The sequence below is a fragment of the Loxodonta africana genome, chromosome 2 (assembly GCF_030014295.1).
Source record: "Loxodonta africana isolate mLoxAfr1 chromosome 2, mLoxAfr1.hap2, whole genome shotgun sequence".
In the NCBI taxonomy this organism is placed as follows: Eukaryota; Metazoa; Chordata; class Mammalia; order Proboscidea; family Elephantidae; genus Loxodonta; species Loxodonta africana.
The window spans coordinates 198,577,022-198,601,442 of NC_087343.1; the positions used below are offsets into that span (position 1 = coordinate 198,577,022).

A 24,421-nucleotide genomic window follows, 5' to 3' on the forward strand; every position below is an offset into this window, starting at 1 on the left:
GAGGCATATTTAGGGAATGGTAGGTATGGCACAAGCCCTGGGCTCCACTGAGTTGCGGGGTAGGGTCACCAATGAGCAGTTTCTATTCACCATCATAGTTTCCATCTTCAGCTGTGAGAGATCATTCAGCAATTTAAAACTAATTGCCATAGGTGCTATTTTCCATAGATACACTTCTGATGGGCTTGGTGATGTGCTTCCGTTAAGATTACAGCCAAGAAAATCCTATGGAGCAGTTCTACTCTGTAACATATGGGGTACCACAAGTTAGAACTGACTAGATGGAAACTAGCAACGATTGTACTCAACAGATATTTTATGGTTGTTATATAAAACTGATCCAGCAGTAGACACTTTCATTGCTTACCCAACATTGACCCACCTGGGCCTTTTTCATTCTTGACAGAATTACGATTTTATTCTATTATCCATATCTATTTATCCACATGTTATCCTGATTAGTCCAAGGCTCCTCTCACTTCCTAGAAACCTTACATTTTACCTTCACATTTTTTTAAATTAGATCTACAATCCATAGGGAATTAGTTTTTGTTTGTGGATGTTTTCACTACTATTGGCATTCACGTATTTTAGCATCTGCTTATCAATGTTCACAATATACCTGCTGGAATTTTTATTAGGGTTGCATTGAACCTAATGTTAATTTGAGGAGAATCTTTATATTGAATTTTCCAATCCATAAGGAAGGTACATTCTTCCACTTATTTAGGACTTCTTTAATTTCTATCAATAATCTTTTATTGCTTTTTGTATTAATGTCTTACACATATTTTATTAGATTTATTCACATGCATTTTTATGTTTTGGATACTATTATAAAATGTTTATATTTTTAAGTTCCATTTTCTAATTTCTAATGGTATGTAATGATTTTTTTTTTTTTTTTTAAGTTTGTATCCAGCCATCTTGCTAAATTTATTAGTTACAATAGCTTGTAGATACTTCAAGGTCCCTAGGTGGCACAAACGGTTTGTACTCAACAGCTAAGCTGAAGGTTAATGGTTCAAACCAACTCGATGGCACCATGGAAGAAAGTCCCAAAAATCTCCTTCTGTTAAGATTACAGTGAAGAAAACCTTATGGAGCAGTTGTACTCCGTAACACATGGGGTCTGGTTTTCATGAGTCAGAATTGATGGCAACGGATTTGGTAGATCTCTGGGTTTCCTATTGTCATTTGTGAATAATGACAGGTTTTTCTTTCTCTCTAAGCCTCATAGGGAGACCTGAGGCACAGTGGTTAAGGGCTACCACTGCTAACCAAAAGGTTGGCAGTTCAAATTCACCAGCTGCTCCTTGGAAACCCTATGGGTCAGTTCTGCTCTGTCGTATAGGGTCGCAGTGAGACGGAATCAACTTAATGGTGATGGGTTTAATCCTCATACTGTCTTTTCTAAATGTACTGATTATGAATCAGTATTCTCAAAGGAGAATAGAATAACAGAAAGAGTCAAGTACAAATATCATCTAAAGTACTAGGCCTTCACACAGCACTAAAATGAAAGCTATCTTCCTTTCATCACAGATCAAATATTCAGATCCCTAAAAGATATTCAACTCAACATGTATTCATGCCTAATGTTTCTTTAGCACTGTTCTAGGTACATAAGATACACTTGTGAACAAAACAAACATTCTTGCCCTTGTAGAGCTTACACTCTAGCCAGAAAGATAGATTAAAAAAAAAAAAAATTAACAATACTGAACACTTGCTTCTGACTACAGTGGAGTAGCTGATGGACCCACTTATATAATTTTTGGATGACAATGAGGTGGATTTTGATAGGGATTGAGAGTAGATCAATGGTGAATAATTCCATCTTAACAATATTAAGTCTTCCAATTCATGAGCATAGTATTTCTTTCCTTTTATTTTGGGTCTTCTTTAATTTCTTTTGGTAACGTTTGATTGTTTTCAGTGTTCAAATCTTACATTTCTTTTGTCAAATTTGTTCCTAAGTATTTTAATGCTTTTTGATGCTGTTAATGAACTTGTCTTAAGCTCATCTTTGGATCATGCATTGCTAAGTGTATAAAAATTCAATTTGATAGATCCTATATCCTGCAACCTTGCGTTTATATATCCTGCAACCTTGCTGAACTAATTTATTAGTTCTAATTGTTTTTTTACTGCATCCTTAATATTTCCTATATACAAAATAATATCATATCCAAATAGAGGATTTTTTTTTGTATCTATAAACCAGAAAAAACAAACAAACCAACCCAGTGCCATCAAGTCGATTCTGACTCATAGCACCCATATAGGACAGAGTAGAACTGCCCCCATAGAGTTTCCGAGGAGCCCCTGGCGGATTTGAACTGCCGACCCTTTGGTTAGCAGCCGTAGCGTTTAACCACTACACCACCAGGATTAACAAGATATATTGGTGTGTAGTTTTTATTTTCCTTGTGATATCTTTGTCTAGTTTTTGTATCGGGGTAATATCTGACTCACAAAATGAGTTGTATTTGGAAGTATTCTTTCCTCTTCTAATTTTTGGAAGAGTTTGTGGAGGATTGGTATTTATTCTTTAAATGTTTGATAGAATCCATCAGTGAAGCTATCTGGTTGTACGCTTTTCTTTATGGGAGGTCTTTAAATTATAATCCAATCTCTGTACGTGTTATAGGTCTATTCAGGTTTTCTTTTTCTTTTTCTGAGTTAGTTTCAATAGTTTCCTTCCAGGAATATTTTCATTTCATCTTAATGTACCTAATTTCTTGGCATACAATTGTTCATAATGTTCCTTTATAATTGTTCTTTTTATTTTTCTAAGACCTATACTGTTCCCCTTCTTTCATTTCTGATTTTAGCAATTTGACTTTTCTTTTTTTCTTGATCACTCTACCTAAAGTTTTGCCGATGTTGTTGATTTTTACAAAGAACTAACTTGTGTTTTCTTTGATTTTCTCTATTGCTTTTCTATTATCTATTTCATTTATTTCCACTTCAATATTTATTATTTCTTTCTTTCTTGAGTTTAGTTTGCTCTTCCTTTTCTATTTTCTTAAGGTAGAAGCTTAGACTATTGATTTTATATATTTCTTCTTTTTTAATGTAGGTGTTTATAAATTTCCTTCTAAGAAATGCTTTAGCTGCATCCCATAAGATATATGTTGTGTTTCATTTTTATTCAACTCAAAGTATAATTTACATTCCATTCTGATTTTATCTTTGATTCATTGATTATTCAGGTATGTGCAGTTGTGAATTTTTCAAATTTCCTTCTGATAATAATTTCTAATTTAATTTCATTCTGGCCATAGAACATATGTTGTATTATATTTATCATTTTAAGCTTATTAAAGCTTGTTGTATGGCCCAGCATTTGGACTATCCTGGAGAATGTTCCATGTGAAATTGAGAAGAATATGTATTTTGCTGTTGTCTGCTTGAGTGATCTATAGATGTTTAGTAGGTCTATTTTTTCATATATATTTTTTAAGTCTTCTATATTTTGTTGATCTTCTCCCTCATTGCTTTATTCATGATTTAAAGTGTAATTAAACTGTGAAATGTGGATCCCAAATTCTAAATAAAATCTTACCAGAATCCACAAGAACCTTAGAGTATTCATTCATCACAATAGATATTGTAAGGCCTAGTTTTTCCACTTTTCATTCTTGATATTAGCAATTTAGAATATGATCAACTCCAAAATATATTTATAAATTTAACCATGTTGATTATTGATGAATAAAAACCTAATAACTCATAGATGCTGAGAAAGCATTTGATAAAATTCTTTAATACCAACATTATTGTTGTTAGGCACCACCGAATTAGTCCTGACTCAGAGCGACCCCCGGTACAACAGAACAAAACACTGCCTAGTCCTGCACAATCCTCACAATTGCTGCTGTATTTGAGGCCATTTTTGCAGCCTCTGTGTCAATCCATCTCATTAAGGCTCTTCCTTTTTTTCACTGACCCTCTACTTCACCAAGCATGGTATCTTTCTACAGGGACTGATCCCTTCTGATAACGTGTTCAAAGTACATTAGATAAGTCTCACCATCCACGCTTCTAAGGATCGTTTTGGCTGTACTTCTTCCAAGATAGTTTTGTTCATTCTTCTAGCAGTCCATGGTATATTCAATATTCTTCACCAACATCATAATTCAAAGGCATCAATTCTCCTTCATTCTTCTTTATTCATTGTCCAATTTTTGCATGCAAATGAGACAATTGAAAATACTGTGGCTTGGGTAGGTGCACCTTAGTTTTCAAAGTGATATCCTTGTTTTTAACATTTTAAAGAGGTGTTTTGCAACAGATTTGCACAATGCAATATATCATTAGATTTCTTGACTGTTGCTTCTATGCGCATTGATTGTGGATCCAAGTAAAATGAAATACTTGACAACTTCAATCTTTTCTCCATTTATCATGATGTTGCTTATTGGCCCATTTGTGAGGATTTTTGTTTTCATTATGTTGAGGTGTAATCCATACTGAAGGCTGTAGTCTTCGCTCTTCATCGGTAAGCACTTCAAGTCCTCTTGAGTACATATACCTTGAGTGTATCCCACCTGAATTTGAATAGATTTGAAACACTGAGCATTAATGCCTGAAGACAAGTTGTGGAATGTTATCAAGGACATCATACATGAAGAAAGCATAAGGTCATTAAAAAGACAGGAAAGAAAGAAAAGACCAAAATGGATATCAGAAGAGACTCTGAAACTTGATCTTGAACATAGAGTGGCTAATGTGAAGGAAAGAAGTGATGAAGTAAAAAGCTGAACAGAAGGTTTCAAAGGGCAGCTCGAGAAAGCAAAGTATTATAAAGAAATGTGCAAAGACCTGGAGTTAGAAAACCAAATAAGAACATGCTCAGTATTTCACAAGCTGAAAGAAATGAAGAAAATATTCTAGCCTCAAGTTGCTATACTAAAGGATTCTATGAACAAAATACTGAAGGATGAGGAAGCATTAAAAGAAGACAGAAGGAACACAGAGCCAGTATACCAAAACTAATTGGTTGTCATTCAACCATTTCAGGAGACAGCATATGATCAAGAAACAATGGTATGAAGGAAGAAGTCCAAGCTGTGTTGAAAGCATTAGCAAAAAACAAGGCTCCAAAAATTGATGAAGTACCAAGTGAGATGTTTCAACAAACAGATGCAACGCTGGAAGTGCTTGTTCCTCTATGGCAAGAAATTTGGAAGGCAGCTACCCAGCAAACCATAGGAAGAGATCCATATTTGTGTTCATTCCAAAGAAAGATGGTCCAACGGAATGCAAAAATTATCAAATGGGTACACTACATTTTTATCATTACTATAACATGCAAGTAAAATTTTGCTTTGGATAATTCAAAAATGGAGGCAGAGCCAAGATGGCGGAATAGACAGACACTTCCGGAGAGCCCTCTTTACAACAAAGACCCCCCAAAAAAAACAAGTGAAATGAGTGTATTTACGACAAGTTTAGAGCCCTGAATATCAAAGGCAAGCTTAGAAAATAAACTGAGGGGCAGAGGGAGGAAGAGACGGTTCAGAAGTGGAGAGAAGTTACCAGACCTGAATCACGGGGAGCCCTCAAGCACTATTCCCAGGAGCAGCGGCCGCAGGCTGGTACTAACTTTTGGCCACAGTTTCCTCAGGGAGAACCAGCCAGGCACACAGCCTACTCAAACCTCTGGAACCAGAGAAGAACAGCACTCTTGGCAAAGTTTAAGTAATTGTGTATATTTTACTGCCCCCCCACCCTATGTCACCCACCTGACCCCCCACGTGCAAGCTGGCTTCAATAGCCTAATTCCCTGGGCCTAAGATAGGCCCTGCTGAGCACCTAGAGCCATGCTCCCAGCTTGGAGAAGGAAAAAATTTGCAATTCAGGGAACAGATAATTTGCCAGCTCTACTAACCTGGGGAGCTCAGGACAGAAGCAGCTCCTGTCCAAGCATAAATGGTCCGTGGACTTTCAGTACCTTTCCCCTCTGCATGGACCTGTGTGAGCCTGTTTCAGGACAATAGGCTCTTGTTGGCAGACTCCAACTATTTCAGCTGTGCGGCAGAGGGGTGGGTGTTTGATGTTTGACATTGCTGTGCCTATTAAACAGGGTCTTCACCTACCCAAATCAAGGGCCTAAGGACTGGTAGCTCCACTCAGGTCACCCAGCCACCTGCAACAGGGGTCCAAGGATAACTGAAACCTCCTAGTCCTTACAATCAAAAACATTGGGTGCCCATGGTCTGTCTGCAGAACCCACCCACCTGTACACTCTAGGGAACAGGGACACGCTTTCCTCAGAGACACATGGGGGATAATTCTCAGCCTCCTGCCCTGTTCAGGGTGTGACCCCCCTGCTGCAACCAGATACCACTACCTACACCAATCACCCCTGCCCCTTTAAGACTGTAGGACAGAGACTATACCACACACTTGATGATCAGCTACCTGGACACCTGAGCTGAATTCATATAAGAAAAGTGAATGGACTCCTGGACTGATATACCTGATAACAGCTCTAGCCATCTGGGGACAGGATGTCAGAGCTCCAAAGGTGGAAATAATCAAGCTAGCTCACTCAAGCAGCACATTTGGCCATATCAAAACAAAACAAAGCAAGAAGCTACAACATGGTAAGCAAACATAAAATAAACTAATATGATAACTTACAGATGGCTCGGAGACCCCAGTTGATATCAAGTCACATAAAGAAACACACCATGGTCGCCTCAATAAGCTCTCAGAACAAAGAATCCAGGGATCTTCTAGATGAAAGTGCATTCCTGGAATTACCAGAGGCAGAACACAAAAGATTACTACACAGAACTCTTCAAGATATCAGGAAGGAAATGAGGCAATACACAGAACAACCCAAGGAACACATAGATAAAGCAATTGAAGAAATTAAAAAGATTATTCAGGAGCATAATGAAAAATTTAATAAGCTGGAAAAATCCATGGACAGACAGCAATAAGAAATTCAGAAGATCAACAATAAAATACAGAAGTAGACAACTCAATAGAACATCAGAGAAGCAGATTTGAGCAAGTGGAAGGTACAATTTCTGAACTTGAAGATAAAGCACTTCGCACTAATATATTTTTAAAAATCAGATAAAAGAATTAAAAACAACAAAAAAGAAGAAACCTAAAGAATCATGTGGGACTCTATCAAGAGAAATAACCTACGAGTGATTGGAGTACCAGAACAGGGAAGGATAACATAAAATATGGAGGGAATTCTTGAAGATTTGTGGGCAGAAAACTTCCCTGATATCGTGAAAGATGAGAAGATATCTACCCAAGATATTCATCGAAGTCCACATGAGGTAGATTTTAAAAGAAAGTCACCAAGAATATTATTATCAGACTTACCAAAACCAAAGATAAAGAGAGAATTCTAAGAGCAGCTAGGGATAAATGGAAAGTCACCTACAAAGGAGATTCAATAAGAATAAGCTCGGACTACTCAGCAGAAACCATGCAGGCAAGAAGGCAATGGGATGACTTACATAAAAAATTGAAGGAAAAAAATTGCCAGCCAAGAATCATACATCCAGCAAAACTGTCTCTCAAATATGAAGGTGCAATTAGGACATTTACAGATGAATGCAAGTTTAGGGAATTCGTAAAAAGCAAACCAAAACTACAAGAAACACTAAAGGCGTTCTTTGGTTAGAAAATCAATAATATCGGTTATCAACCCAAGACTAGAACAGCGGGCAGAGAAATCAGAAGTCAACCCACACAGGGAAATCACAAAAAACAATCGACATAAAAAAACGCTCAAAACAGGGTAACAGCAAAGTTATTATGTAAAAGAAGACAACATTAAAACAATAAAAAAAAAAAAAACAATAAAGAGGGACTAAGAAATGTAGTCATAGATCTTCCATATGGAGAGGAAGATAAGGCTATAAAAAGAAATAAAAGTTAGGTTTCAATTTAGAAAAATAGGGGTAAATAAAATAATAATAATAATAATAAGGTAACCACAAAGGAGAAAAACTATCCTACTTATCAAAATAAAAAAGAAGAAAAAATAGAGACTCAGCAGAAACAAAATCAACAACAATGAATATGAGGAAAGGACAATATATAAAGATAACCTACTCAGCACATAAAATTGAGTGGGAAAAAGAAACTGTCAATGACACACAAAAAAAGACATCAAAATGATGGCACTAAATTCATACCTATCCATAATTACCCTGAATGTAAATGGACTAAATGTACCAATAAAGAGACAGAGAGTGGCAGAATGGATTAGAAAACAGGATCCAGCTATATGCTGTCTACAAGAGACATACCTTAGAGACACAAACAAACTAAAACTCAAAGGATGGAAAAAAAAATATCAAGAAAACAACAATCAAAAAAGAGCAGGAGTGGCAATATTAATTTCTGACAAAATAGACTTTAAAGTTAAATCCATCATAAAGGATAAGGAAGGACACTATATAATGATTAAACAGACAATATAACCCAGTGCCGTTGGTATATATAGCAGACAATATACCAAGAAGATATAACCATATTAAATATTTATGCACCCAATGACAGGGCTACAAGATACATAAAACAAAATCTATCAGCAATGAAAAGTGAGATAGACAGCTCCACAATAATAGTAGGAGAATTCAACACACCACTTTTGGTGAAGTACAGGACATCCGGAAAGAAGCTCAATAAAGACACAGAAGATCTAAATGCCACAATCAAACAACTTGATGTCATCAACATGTACAGAACACTCCACCCAACAGCAGCCAAGTATACTTTCTTTTCTAGTGCACATGGAACATTCTCTAGAATAGACCAAATATTAGGTCATAAAACAAGACTTAGCAGAATCCAAAATACTGAAATATTACAAAGCATCTTCTCTGACCATAAGGCCATAAAAGTAGAAATAAATAACAAACAAACAAACAACAAAAAAAAAACAGGGAAAAGAAATCAAACACTTTGAAACGGACAATACCCTGCTCAAAAAAGACTGGATTATAGAAGACATTAAGGATGGAATAAAGAAATTCATAGAATCCAAAGAGGATAAAAACACTTCCTATCAGAACCTTTGGGACACAGCAAAAGCAGTGCTCAGAGGTCAATTTTTATCAATAAATGCACACATCCAAAAAGAAGCAATGGCCAAAATAAAAAAATTATCCCTACAACTTGACCAAATAGAAAGGGAGCAACAAAAGAAATCGTCAGGCACCAGAAGAAAACAAATAATAAAAATTAGAGCTGAACTAAATGAAATAGAAAATAGAAAAACAATTGAAGGAATCAACAAGACCACAAGCTGATTCTTTGAAAAAATCAATAAAATTGATAAAGCATTGGCCAAACTGACAAAAGAAAAACAGGAGAGGGAACAACTTACCCGAATAAGAGATGAGATGGGCAATATTACAACAGACCCAACTGAAATTAAAAGGATCATATCAGATTACTATGAAAAACTATACTCAAACAAATCTGAAAACCTAGAAGAAATGGATGAATTCCTAGAAACACACTACCTACCTAAACTAACACAAACAGAGGTAGAACAATGAAATAGACCCATAACGAAAGAAGAGATCAAAAAGGTAATCAAAAAACTCCCAACAACAACAATAAAAAAAAGCCCTGGCCCTGACAGCTTCACTGCAGAGTTCTACCAAACTTTCAGAGAAGAGTTAACACCACTACTACTAAAGGTATTTCAGAGCATAGAAAAGGACGGAATACTCCCAAACTCATTCTATGAAGCCAGCATATCCCTGATACCAAAGCCAGGTAAAGACACTACAAAAAAAGAAAATTACAGACCTATATCCCTCATGAACTTAGACGTAAAAATCCTCAGCAAAATTCTAGCTAATAGAGTTCAACAACATATCAAAAAAATAATTCACCATGACTAAGCGGGATTTATACCAGGTATGCAGGGATGGTTCAACATTAGAGAAACAATGTAAGCCATCATATAAATAAAACAAAAGAACCACATGATTTTATCTATTCATACAGAAAAGGCATTTGACAAAGTTTAACACCCATTCATGATAAAGACTCTCAGCAAAATAGGAATAGAAGGAAAATTCCTCAACATAATAAAGGGCATTTATACAAAGCCAATGCCCAACATCACCCTAGATGGAGAGAGCCTGAAAGCATTCCCATTGAGATCAGGAACCAGACAAGGATGTCCTTTATCACCGCTCTTATTCAACATTGTGCTGGAGGTCCTAGCCAGAGCAATTAGGCTAGACAAAGAAATAAAGGGCATCCAGATTTGCAAGGAAGAAGTGAAAGCATCTCTATTTGCAAATGACATGATCTTATACACAGAAAACCCTAAAAAATCCTCAAAAACTCCTGAAACTAATAGAAGTGTTTAGAAGAACATCGGGATACAAGATAAACACAAAAATCAGTTGGATTCCTCTACACCAACAAAAGAACATTGAAAAGGAAATCACCAAATCAGTCCAATTTACTGTAGCCCCCAAGAAGATAAAATACTTAGGAATAAAACTTACCAGAGATGTAAAAGACTTACACAAAGAAAACTACAAAACGCTCCTGCAAGAAACCAAAAGAGACCTACAGAAGTGGAAAAACATATCTTGCTCATGGATAGGAAGACTTAACATTACAAAAATTTCAACTCTGCCAAAAGTGATCTATAGATTTAATGCAATTCTGATCCAAATTCCAATGATTTTTTAAAATAATTTTTATTGTGCTTTAAGTGAAAGTTTACAAATCAAGTCAGTCCCTCACACAAAAACTTAAATACACCTTGCTACATACTCCCAATTACTCTCCCCCTAATGAGACAGCCCGCACCCTCCCTCCACTCTCTCCTTTCATGTCCATTTCGACAGGTTCTAACCCCATCTACCCTCTCATCTCCCCTCCAGGCAGGAGATGTCAACATAGTCTCCGGTGTCCACCTGGTCCAAGAAGCTCACTCATCACCAGCATCCCTCTCCAACCCATTGTCCAGTCCAATCCCTCTCTGAAGAGTTGGCTTTGGGAATGGTTCCTGTCCTGGGCTAACAGAAGGCCTGGGGACCATGACCTCCAGGGTTCTTCTAGTCTCATTCAGACCATTAAATCTGGTCTTTTTATGAGAAATTGGAGTCTGCATCCCACTGCTCTAGTGCTCCCTCAGGGGTTCTCTGTTGCATTCCCTGTCAGGGCAGTCATCGGTTGTAGCCAGGCACCATCTAGTTCTTCTGGTCTTAGGATGATGTAGTCTCTGCTTCACGCGGCCCTTTCTGTCTCTTGGGTTCGTAATTACCTTGTGTCCTTGGTGTTCTCCATTCTCCTTTGATCAAGGTGGGTTGAGACTCATTGATGCATCTTAGATGGCTGCTTGCTAGCGTTTAAGACCCCAGACACCGCTTTCCAAAGTGGTATGCAGAATGTTTTCTTAATAGATTTTATTAAGCTGATTGACTTAGATGTCCCCTGAAACCATGGTCCCCAACCCCTGTCCCTGCTACACTGGCCTTTGAAGCATTCAGTTTATTCAGGAAACTTCTTTGCTTTTGGTTTAGTCTGGTTGTGCTCACCTACCCTGTATTGTGTGTTGTCATTCCCTTCACCTAAAGTAGTTCTTATCTACTATCTAAATAGTGAATAACCCTCTCTCACCCTCCCTCCCTGCCCCCTCTCGTGAACACAAAAGAATGTTTTCTTCTCAGTTCAAACTATTTCTCAAGTTCTTATAATAGTGGTCCTTTGGCAACTGACTAATTTCACTCAGCATAATGCCTTCCAGGTTCCTCCATGTTATTAAATGTTTCACAGATTCATCATGGTTCTTTATCAATGCATAGTATGCCATTGTGTGAATATACCATAATTTATTTATTTGCTCATCCATTGATGGGCACCTTGTTTGCTTCCATCTTTTTGCTATTGTAAACAATGCTACAATAAACATGGGTGTGCATATATCTGTCTGTATAAAGGCTTTTATTTCTCTAGGATATATTCCGAGGACTGGGATTGCAGGATCGTATTTTTTTTTTTTTATGGTAGTTCTGTTTCTAGCTTTTTGAGGAAGCGCCAAATCAATTACCAAAGTGGTTGTACCATTTACATTCCCACAAGCAGTGTGTAAGTGTTCCAATCTCTCCACAGCCTCCCCAACATTTATAATTTTGTGTTTTTTGGATTAATGCCAGCCTTGTTGGAAAGAGATGAAACCTCATTGTAGTTTTGATTTGCATTTCCCTAATGGCTAATGATTGTGAGCATTTTCTCATGTACCTGTTAGCTACCTGAATGTGATCTTTAGTGAAGGGTCTGTTCATATCTTTTGCCCATTTTTTTATTGGGTTATTTGTCTTTTTGTAGTTGAGTTTTTGCAGTATTATGTAGATTTTAGAGACCAGGCGCTGATCGGAAATGTCATAGCTAAAAACTTTTTACCATTCTGTAGGTAGTGTTTTTACTCTTTTGGTGAAGTCTTTGGATGAGCATAGGTGTTCGATTTTTTGGGACTCCCAGTTAACTAGTTTTTCTTCTGCATTCTTAATAATGTTTTGTATACTCTTATGCCATGTATTAGGGCTCCTAACATTGTCCCTATTTTTTCTTCCATGATCTTTACAATTTTAGATTTTATATTTAGGTCTTTGATCTATTTTGAGCTCGTTCTTATGCATGGGGTGAGGTATGGGTCTTGTTTCATTTTTTTGCAGATGGATATCAAGTTATGCCAGCACCACTTGTTAAAAAGACTGTCTTTTCCCCATTTAACTGCTTTGGGGCCTTTGTCAAATATCAGCTGCTCATATGTGGATGGATTTTTGTCTGGATTCTCAATTCTGTTCCATTGGTCTATGTATCTGTTGTACAAGTACCAGGCTGTTTTGACTACTGTGGCAGTATAATAGGTTCTAAAATCAGGTAAAGTAAGGCCTCCCACTTTGTTCTTCTTTTTCAGTAAGCTTTACTTATCCAGGGCCTGTTTCCCTTTAATATGAAGTTGGATATTTGTTTCTCCATCTCATTAAAGGAAGTCGTTGGAAATTGGATTGGAATTGCGTTAAATGTATAGATTGCTTTTGGTAGAAAAGACATTTTTGTTTCTCTCTTTCTATTTTTTCTTGTTGTAGGGATAATTCTTTGATTTTGGCCCTTACTTCTTTTTGGATGTGTGCATTTATTGATATAAATTGACTTCTGAGCACTGCTTTCGCTGTGTCCCAAAGGTTCTGATAGGAAGTGTTTTCATTCACATGGGATTCTATGAATTTCTTTATTCCATCCTGATTGTATTCTATAATCCAGTCTTTTTTGAGCAGGGTATTGTTCAGTTTCCAAGAGTTTAATTTCTTTTCCCTGTTTTTTCTGTTATCGATTTCCATTTTTATGGCCTTATGGTCAGATGAGATGGTTTGTAATATTTCAATGTTTTGGATTATGCTAAGGCTTGCTTTATGACCTAATATGTGGTCTATTCTAGAGAATGTTCCATGTGCACTAGAAAAGAAAGTATACTTGGTTGCTGTTAGGTGGAGTGTTCTGTATAGGTCTATGAGGTCAAGTTGCGTGATGGTGGCATTTAGATCTTCCGTGTCTCTACTGAGTTTCTTTCTGGATGTCCTGTCCTTCACTGCAAGTGGTGTGTTGAAGTCTCCTACTATTATTGTGGAGCTGTCTATTTCACTTTTCAGTGCCGATAGAGTTTATGTATCTTGTAGCCCTGTCATTGGGTGCATAAATATTTAATATGGTTATATCTTCTTGGTATATTGTCCCTTTAATCATTATGTAAGAAAGAACACTTCCTTCCTTATCCTTTATGATGGATTTAACTTTAAAGTCTATTTTGTCAGAAATTAATATTGCTACTCCTGCTCTTTTTTGATTGTTGTTTGCTTGATATATTTTTTTTCATCCTTTGAGTTTTAGTTGTTTGTGTCTGTAAGTCTAAGGTGTGTCTCTCGTAGGTAGCATATAGACATATCTTGTTTTTTAATCCATTGTGCTACTCTCTGTCTCTTTATTCAGCGTAATTATGGAAAGGTATGAATTTAGTGCTATCATTTTGATGTCTTTTTTTGTGTGTTGTTGACAGTTTCTTCTTCCCACTTAATTTTATGTGCTGAGTAGATTATCTTTACATATTGTCCTTTCACCATATTTGTTGTTGTTGATTTTGTTTCTGCTGAGTCTCTACTTTTTTCTTGTATTTTATTTTGATGAGTAGGGTAGTTTGTCTCCTTTGTGGTTACCTTGTTATTTACCCCTATTTTTCTAAATTTAAAGCTAACTTTCATTTCTTTGTATTGCCGTATCTTCTCCTCCATATGGAAGATATATGATTACATTTCTTAGTCCCTCTTTATTGTTTTAATGTTGTCTTCTTTTACATAATAACTTCACTGTTACCCTATTTTGAGCTTTTTTTCATAGTCTTACCATTTTTTATTTTTTTACTTCTCTGTCTGGGTTGACTTCCGGTTGCTCTGCCCAGTGTTCTAATCTTGGGTTGATACCTGACCTGATACTATTGATTTTCTAACCAAAGAACTCCCTTTAGTATTTCTTGTAGTTTTGGTTTGGTTTTTATGAATTCCCTAAGCTTCTGTTTATCTGGAAATGTCCTAATCTCACTTTCATATTTAAGAGACAGTTTTGCTGGATATATGGTTCTTGTTTGGCAATTTTTTTCCTTTGATTTTTTAAATATGTCATCCTATTGCCTTCTTGCGTGCATGGTTTCTGCCGATTAGTCCAAGCTTATTCTTATTGGCTCCCCTTCGTAGATGACTTTTTGTTTATCCCTGGCTGCTCTTAAAATTTTCTCTTTGTCTATGGTTTTGGCAAGTTTGATTGTACTATGTCTTGGTGACTTTCTTTTAACATCTACCTTATGTGGAGTTCGACGAGCATCTTGGATAGACATCTTCTCATCTTTCACAATATCAGGGAGTTTTCTGTCAACAAATTTTCAACAATTCTCTCTGTATTTTCTGTTATCCCTCCCTGTTCTGGTACTACAATCACTCGTAGGTTATTTCTCTTGATAGAGTTCCTCATGATTCTTAAGGTTTCTTCATTTTTTAAAAATTAGTTTATCTGATTTTTCTTGAAATATATTAGTGCAAGTGATTTTTCTTCGAATTTGGAAATTCTGGCTTCTACTTGGCTCAATTCTGCTCCTCTGACTTTCTATTGAGTTGTCTACTTCTGTAATTTTATTGCTAATCTTCTGAATAATTGATTGTTGTCTGTCTATGGATTTTTCCAGCTTATAAAATTTTTCATCATGCTCCTGAATAATCTTTCAGTTTCTTCAACTGCTTTATCTGCATGTTCCTTGGCTTGTTCTGAGCATTGTCCCATTTCCTTCCTTATTTCTTGAAGGGTTCTGTATATTAATCTTTTGTATTCTGCCTCCGGTAATTCCAGGAATGCACTTTCATCTAGAAGATCCCTGGGTTCTTTGTTTTGAGAGCTTGTTGAGGTAATCATTGCCTGTTCCAACGACAATTTTTAATGAGATAGAGAAACAAATGACCAACTTCATATGGAAGGGAAAGAGGTCTCAGATAAGTAAAGCCTTACTGAAAAAGAAGACAAAGTGGGAGGCCTCACTCTACCTGATTTTAGAACCGATTATACTGCTACAATAGTCAAAACAGCCTGGTACTGGTACAACAACAGATATATAGACCAAAGGAACAGAATTGAGAATCCAGACATAAATCCATCCACATATGAACAGCTAATATTTGACAAAGGCCCAAAGTCAGTTAAATGGGGGAAAAGACAGTCTTTTTAACAAATGGTCCTCTCATAACTGGATATCCATCTGCAAAAAAATGAAACAAGACCCATACCTCACACCATGCACAAAAACTAACTCAAAATGGATCAAAGAGCTAAGTATAAAACCTAAAATGATAAAGATCATACACAAAATGAAACCAAACCTATTGCCCTCAAGTTGGTTCTGACTCATAGCGACCCTATAGGACAGAGTAGAACTGCTGCATAGAATTTCCACAGACCACCTGGTGGATTCGATCTGCTCACCTTTTGGCTAGCAGGCGTAGCACTTAACCACTATGCCACCAGGGTTTCCATGGATGAAAAAATAGGGACAACATTAGAAGCCCTAATACATGGCATAAAGAGTACACAAAACATTATTAACAATGCAGAAGAAAAACTAGATAACCGGGAGCTCCTAAAAATCAGACACCTATGTTCATCCAAAGACTTCAACAAAAGAGTAAAAAGGTTACCTACACACTAGGAAAAAAACTTTTAGCTATGACATTTCTGATCAGCACCTGATCTCTAAAAGCTACATGATACTGCAAAAACTCAACTACAAAAAGACAAATAACCCAATTAAAAAATGGGCAAAACATATGAACAGATGCTTCACCAAAGAAGACATTCAGGCAGCTAACAGATACATGAGGAAATGCTCACGATCATTAGCCATTAGGGAAATGCAAATCAAAACTACAATGAGATTCCATCTCACTCCAACAAGGCTGGCATTAATCCAAAAACACACAAAATAATAAATGTTGGAGAGCTTGTGAAGAGATTGGAACACTTATTCACTGCTTGTGGGAATGTAAAATGGTACAACCACTTTGGAAATTGATTTGGCGCTTCCTTAAAAAGCTAGAAACAGAACTACCATATGATCCAGCAATCCCACTCCTTGGAATATATCCAATAGAAATAAGAGACTTTAGACAAACTGATATATGCACACCCATGTTCATTGCTGCACTGTTTACAATAACAAGAAGATAGAAGCAACCAAGGTGCCCATCAACGGATGAATGGATAAACAAATTATGGTATATTCACGCAATGGAATACTATGCATTGATAAAGAACAGTGGTGAATCTGTGAAACATTTCATAACATGGAGGAATCTGGAAGGGATTATGCTGAGTGAAATTAGTCAGTTGCAAAAGGATAAATATTGTATCTGACCAGTATTATAAGAACTCAAGAAACAGTTAAACAGAGAAGAAAATATTCTTTGATGATTATGAGAGTGGGGAGGGACGGAGGGTTGGAGAGAAGTATTCAATATTTAGATAGTAGATAAGAACCACTTTAGGTGAAGGGAAAGACAACACACAATACAGGCGAGGTCAACACAACTGGACTAAACAAAAAGCAAAGAAGTTTCCTGAATAAACTGAATGCTTTGAAAGCCAGTGTACCAGGGGTGGGGTTTGGGGACCATGGTTTCAGGGGACATCTAAGTCAATTTGCTTAATAAAATCTATTAAGAAAACATTCTGCACCTCACTTTGGAGAGTGGTGTCTGGGGTCTTAAACACTAGCAAGCAGCCATCTAAGATGCATCAATGAGTCTCAACCCACTTGGACCAAAGCAGAATGAAGAACATCAAGGATACAAGGTAATTACGAACCCAAGAGACAGAAAGGGCCACATGAACCAGAGACTACATCAGCCTGAGACCAGAAGAACTAGATGGTGCCTGGCTACAACCAATGACTACCCTGACAGGGAACACAACAGAGGACCCCTGAAGGAGCAGGAGAGCAGTGGGATGCAGACCACGAATTCTGGTAAAAGACCAGACTTAATGGTCTGACTGAGACTAGAAGGTCCTCAGTGGTCATGGCCTCCAGACCTTCTGTTGGCCCAGGAGAGGAACCATTCCCAAAGCCAACTCTTCAGACAGGGATTGAACTGGACAATGGGTTAGAGAGGGATGCTGGTGAGGAGTTAGCTTCTTGGATCAGTTGGACACCCGAGACTATGCTGGCATCTCCTATCTGGAAGGGAGATGAGAGAGTCAAGGGAGTTAGAAGCTGGACATGAAAAGAGAGAGTGGAGGGAGGGGGCAGCCTGTCTCATTAGGGGGAGAGGAATTGGGAGTATGTAGCAAGGTGTATATACGTTTTCATATGAGAGACTGACTTGATTTGTAAGCTTTCACTTAAAGCACAATAAAAATTAAAAAAAAAATGTATTTATGCTGAGAAGCAGAATGTAGTAGAAAAGGAATAAATATACTGCAGCTGAAAGGAGAGGCGGGAGACAGCAATATCGTTTGGCACCTACGGGCAGTAGATCGATTTTGGTCTTAAATCTTAGTGAAAAAGAAAGAAATCAAAAGATCTAATTTAATATTAAGACCAGACAGGTGCTAATGGCAGAATCAGAATCAGATGGACGGAAAAACAAGCGCAGCTGGAGCCAAGCATTCATGTAATCCCAGGAAGCAGAGCAGGGACTGTGCCAGAAGCCACTGGACAGCCCCATGGTCAGTAGGACCTGGGCTTCAGCTCTCAAAGCATCTCACCACATCCTAGTTACACAGAACTCAAAGCTATGAGGTGGGCCACAGACAGCTTTAGGCTAGAGGATGGCAATGGAAGACTCATTGGAAGGGAGCTGGAGGTAGCAGCCCCAGCTAGTTTGCACGAATGGGGCCTGTGGTGGAAAGGATGAATCAGTTACGGTGGGTGGGTTGTTTTGTTGCAGGGCTGAAGAGATGAAAGGATGGAGACTGGATCCTGAGCATAAGACTCAGGAGAGGGTAACAAAAAAATACTCTCTGGTAATTGCAGACTTTTTTTTTACCTAGTCCACTTGGAAAATTTCTGGGAGGAAGGGTCCAGTAGAAGAAGCTCTTTCTTTGTACAGGCTGTCTGTGGTCCAGTCCAGCCCTAGTGACCTGGGCTTTCCTCCTTGCCCATCATCATCTGTAGTTGAGACCCTGGACTACTCACAACGGGACCTAGGAAGACGCACTCAGCTCCCAATCTGGACTTCTGTCCTTAAAAACCAACTAGAGAGTCATACTCCTACTCCTTGCTCCTGAGCAACCTACTCCACCACAGCACTTCCCCATTCTAGATCCAGGAAGTGGAGTTACTGGGAGGGGTGTGGGTCGCCCCTGGTGACACTGTCAGAGGGGGTGACACCAAAATGGCAGTCTATAACATTTTTGTGCAGTGTTTCAGCAGAAAATTATTCTTATTATTTAAATAAGAATACCCCTGTAGTTAGCTGTAACAATAAAAACTTTTTTTGTAAGCCCAGCTTACAAGTATCAATATACCTACACAGCTAAATCTCTATGCTAAACTGTTTTTGAACCTCTTAATGTGCTCCAGTTGAAGCTGTCATTATTACCAAAGTACAATGACGCTTCGAATCAGTGGGTTTCCTCTGCACATGCTACTAATATCTGCTGTTTTTTTTTTTTTTTGCTTCTGGTGTTTTCACAGTCACTGATTTTGTCAAATTTTCTGGTGTTTTAGCTACAATATTGTGATAATTAGTATTTGTGGCCATATATCAATAACTTTTTTGAAAATGAAGTAATAATTAAAGGAAAAGGAGTGATATACAAGAATTATGATTTACAAGTAACATTAGTACAAAAAACATTAATAAGGATTTTGTATGGTCTGGTATGGGAGGAGTCCATGGGTTGGGGTGACATCATGAGGTAATGCACAGGGTGACACAAACCCTAGTGACACCACCAGCTCCAGGCTCCATCTCCGGAGATCTGCCTGTGACTTGTCTCAGGGTAGGATAAGTATATATCCCACAGCAGACAGAGATAGACAGAGAGAGGGAGAGTAAATGAGAAAGGAGAGAGAGACAGAAAAGAACGGAGACAGAGAGAAGTGGCTGAGTGAGGACAACTTGCCCGCCATGAGTTGCTTCATCAGCCCAGCCCACACCTCCAACCCCCTGGAAATCTGAGGCTCCCATCTGAGAGGCTTTCTCAAGAGGTTACTAAATTCAAGAACTTCTCCTATAGTTGGATCCTGAGGCTCAAAGGCCAACTGCAAAGGTTTTTTGGGAATCACCCTGGTGGACCAGGATATCCTCTTCTGCCAGTTCACTGGCCCTAACCAAGCTACTTCCAAAGCCCCACCCACAGTATTGTGAGGCTGTCTCCATGGTGACAGTAAACAAGTCCAGTGAACAAGTCCAGGCTCCACAGTGCCATAGTAGCTAGGGTCTAGCAGTCATCAATCAGTCCCCTCTAGTGATACAGAATGACTTCCACAGATGCCCAGGTGTAATCATCTGAAACCTTGAGTATCCGTGTCCTTCCTGGACACCCAAACCCACCATGGGGTGATCTATGCCCACACATTCACCAGATTGCAGGCAGCAGAGCTGGGATGGTACCAGGACCCAAAAAGCCCCATTGCCAGTGAGACATGGGGCTGAACTACCCAAGACACCTCACCCCATCCTGGCTCCCTGGAACTCACAGATGTGAGGTAGGCCGTAGGTACCTGTAGACTCAATGTTGCTAATGGAAGACTCATTGGAGGGGAGCTGAACATGGCAGCACCAGGCCCCAATTAAGTTGCATGGATGAGGCCTGTGGTGGAAAGGATAAATCAGCTATGGTGGAAGAGCTGATGGGTTGCAGGGCTGAGGAGATGAAATGACAGAAACACAATTCTAAGCCTGAGAGCTAGGAGAAGGCACCGGCAGGTATCGTGGACATTTTCTGCCTCCTTGAATTGAAAGCGTTATTGGAAAGAAGGAACTAGCAGAAGGAGCAGGAGCTTGTAGGGCTCCTCACTGTTCTCTGGCTTTCTCTGGCCAGGGTCAGGCCCTTGCAGCCTGACCTTCCTCCTTGCCCTTCTCCATTCATGGTGTGAGACCCTGGACTCCTCTCGAAGAGACCTAAGAACCCAAGCACTGCTCAACCATCTGAACTCCTGCCTTGGAACCCACTATACAGTCGCCCTCCCTTTCTCTGGCCCAGAGCAATCTACTCAGCCAAAGCCCTACTCCATTCCAGCTCCCACCTCCATCTCCATCAATCCTGCAAGTGTTCTGTCTCAGAAGTAGGATAAGGATTTGTCCATCAGCAGACAAAGAGAGAGGGGGAGAGAGAGAGAAATTGTTGAAGACAACTTGCCTGCCATCTTCATGCCACGTGGGAGAGGGCTGCTGTGCCACACCCTTCTAGAAATCCTGAACTCCTACCTGTGTAGCTTTCTCCAGAGGTTGCTGAAACAAGTGGCCTGGCCCATAGTTTGATGCTGAGATTCAAAGGCCAACCAGAAGGGCTTTTGGAATCTCCCTGGTAGACCTGCCAGTATACTAGCCTCGATCACACCCCTTCTGAAGCCCTACCCAAGGTGTCACAAGGCTGTCTCCATGGTGACGATAAACAAGTTCAGTAAACAAATCCAGGAGCCACCCTGGCCACAGCAGCTTGGGTCTGGCAGCCTACACTCGTATCGTTCCTGTGATACGGAATGATGCCTATAGCTAGCTGCATAGGTGTAATCAATGATTTCTAGTACCCGAGTACATCCAGGGCTCCTGACCCTACTTGGGGTGTCTTGGCTCTCAGGATGCCATGACATGTGATTCTGCAGGCAGAGGGTACAAAAGTTAGGACCAGGTGGGTGCTACTGGCAGAAGCACAATCAGATGAACTGGAGAAGTGCAACTGGAGCCTAGACGTTCACAATGTCCAAGGCAGCCAAACAGGGACTATGCCAGGACCCAGAGAGCTCCATGGTCAGCAAGACCTAGAGTTTCAAGTTCTCAAGGCATCTCATTTTGCTCCGGGTACAAGGAAAAATGGGATTAAGCAAACAACAATTGTGAGGATGGCACAGGACCAAGCAGTGTTTCATTCTGTGGTACATAGGGTCGCCATGAGTTGTAATCTACTCAACAGCACCCAACAACAACAACACACAGAACTTACAGATATAAGGTAGGCCACAGATGGCTTTAGACTGGAGGTTGACAATGGAAGACTCATTGGAGGGAGCTGGACATGGCAGCCCCAGATCCCAGCTAATTTGCATAGATGGGGAAGGCAGAGGAAAGAATGAATTGGCGAGGATGTGTGTCCGGTGTGTTGTGGGGTTGAGGGTATGAAAGGATGGAGACCCAGCTCTGAGCCTGAGACCCAGGAGATGCCTCTCACTGGTACAAGTAGAGTCTTTCTGTCTAGTCTGCTTGGCAAGGTTTCTGGGAGGAAGTATCCAGCAACTGAGAGGGTGCTTGTGGGACAGTTCTCTGTGCACAGGCTCTCTTTGGTGAACCCCCAGCCCTGGTGGCCTGGACTTTGCTCCTTGCCCTTCTTCATCTGAGGTTGAGAACTGTATTCCTCACACAGGGACAAGGGAACTCATGCTCTGCTGTCACACCTGGATTCCTGCCCTTGGAAACCAATTAGACAGTCACTTTCCAACTCCCTGCTCCAGGGTGACCTACTCCACCACAGGCCTTTCCCTATTGCAGCTCCAGGCCTCATTTCCACTGATCTTGCCTGAAATCCGTCTCAGGGATAGGATAAGGATATATCCCCTAGCAGACAGAGGAGGAGAATGGAGTGCGAGAGAAAGAGAAGCTGCTGAGTGAGGACAACTTGTACACTATCCTCAAGCCCTGTGGAAGAGAGCTGCTGCACTTAACCCAGGGCATCCACCAACGAAGCTTTGTCCAGAGGTTGCTGAATTCAAGTGGTCTTTCCAACAGTTGGATCCTGAGTCTCAAATGCCAACCAGAAGGGCTTTTGAAATCCTGCTGGTGGGCCTGCCTATCCCCTACTATTTTTCTGGCCCTGACAGGGTCTTTTCCAAAGCCTCACCCTTGGGTTCAAGTGGGTGTCTCCATAGTGACAGTAAATAAGTCCATATGCCACCCTGACCACAGCAGCCTAAGCCTGGCAGCCCTAACCAGAATCCTTCTAGTGATCTGGAATGATGTCCAAAGGTGCTCAGGTATAATCATCAAGGACCTGGAGTAATGCATTCCTTCCTGGGCCCTGGACCATACAGTGGAGGGGCCTGAGCCTCAGGATGTGCAGAACTACAGCTCTGCTGGCAGGGGCTACAAAGGTTAGGGCCAGACAGGTGCTACCAGCAGAAGCAGAATTGGATGGATAGAAGAAGTGCAGCTGGAACCCAGACATTCACTTGGCCCCTGGCAGCATAGCTGGAATGGGGCCAGGAAGCAGAGAGCCTCACTCCAGCAAGACTTGGTGCTCAAGCCTTCTTCCTGCACATGTGACACTGCATTCAGGTCCTGGGAGCTGCATTCCTCAGACCTGTAGGGGTACCAGTTCTCAAGGCATTTAACCCTGCCCTGGCTACAAGGAACTCACAGATATGCAGGGGGCCGCAGATGGATGTGAACTAGAAGTTTGCAATGGAAGACACATTGTAGGGGAGCTGGACACAGCAGCCTCAGCCCCAGGCTGTATTGCCTGAAAGGGGCCCATGCTGGAAAAAGGGACTAGGTTATTGCAGGAGGGTAAGTGCCTGGTGGAGCTGAGGAGATGGAACGGTGGAGACCTCATTCTCAGTCTGAGACCCAGGAGAGGGTGCTTACCAGTAAGTGCTGACTTTTTCACCTAATCCCCCTTTAAGGGTTTCTAGGAGGAAAGCTCCAGCATAATGAAAGAGAAATCAAAAGGCTCCTCTCTGCACTCAAGCTCTCTCTGGCCAGTATCAGGTCCTGGTGACCTGGGCTTTCCTCTTTTACCTTTAATTGTGCTCATGTTCATAAACCAAGAGGCAGTCATTCAAACAGAACAAAGGCTTAATATCAGGAAAGGTGTGCATCAGGGTTATATCCTTTTACCATATTTATTCAATCTGCATGCTGAGCAAATAACCCAAGAAGCTGTACAATATGAAGAAGAATGTGGCAACACGATTGGAGGAAGACTCATTAACAAGCTGCGATATGCAAATGCACAATCTTCCCTGTTGAAAGCGAAGAAGACTTGAAGCACTTACTGACGAAGATCAAAGACTACAGCCATCAGTATGGATTACACTTCAACATAAAGAAAACAAAAATCCTCACAACTGGACCAATAAGCAATATCAGGTAAATGGACAAAAGACTGAAGTTGTCAAGGATTTCTTTTTTTACTTGGACCCACAATCATCTCCCATGAAAGCAGCAGTCACTAAATCAAACAACTTACTGCATGGGCAAATCTGCTGCAAAAGACCCCTTTAAAGTGTTAAAAGCCAAAGATGTCACTTTGAGGACTAAAGTGCACCTGACCCAATCCATGGTATTTTCAATCACCTCAGATGCATGGGAAAACTGGACAATGAATAAGCAAGGCCAAAGAAGAATTGAATTATGGGACTGGCAAAGAATATTGAATATACCATAGACCACCAGAAGAATGAACAGATCTGTCTTGGAAGAAGTATAGCCCAAGTGCTCCTTGGAAGTGAGGATAGCAAGACTTTTTCTCACGTACTTTGGACACTTTATCAGAAACGACCAGTCCCTGTCAAAGGACATCATGTTTGGTAAGGTAGAGGATCAGTGAAAAAAAGTAAGACCCTCAACAAGATGGATTGATACAGTGGCTGCAACAATGGGCTCAAACATAGCAATGATTGTGAGGATGGTGCAGGACTGGGCAG

General features: G+C 39.8%; 1 pseudogene; it reads right to left on the reverse strand.

Annotated features, from left to right (window-relative positions):
- LOC111751619 (olfactory receptor 13F1-like) overlaps nucleotides 1–24,421 on the reverse strand; it is a 37,587-nt pseudogene that overhangs the window by 5,736 nt on the left and 7,430 nt on the right.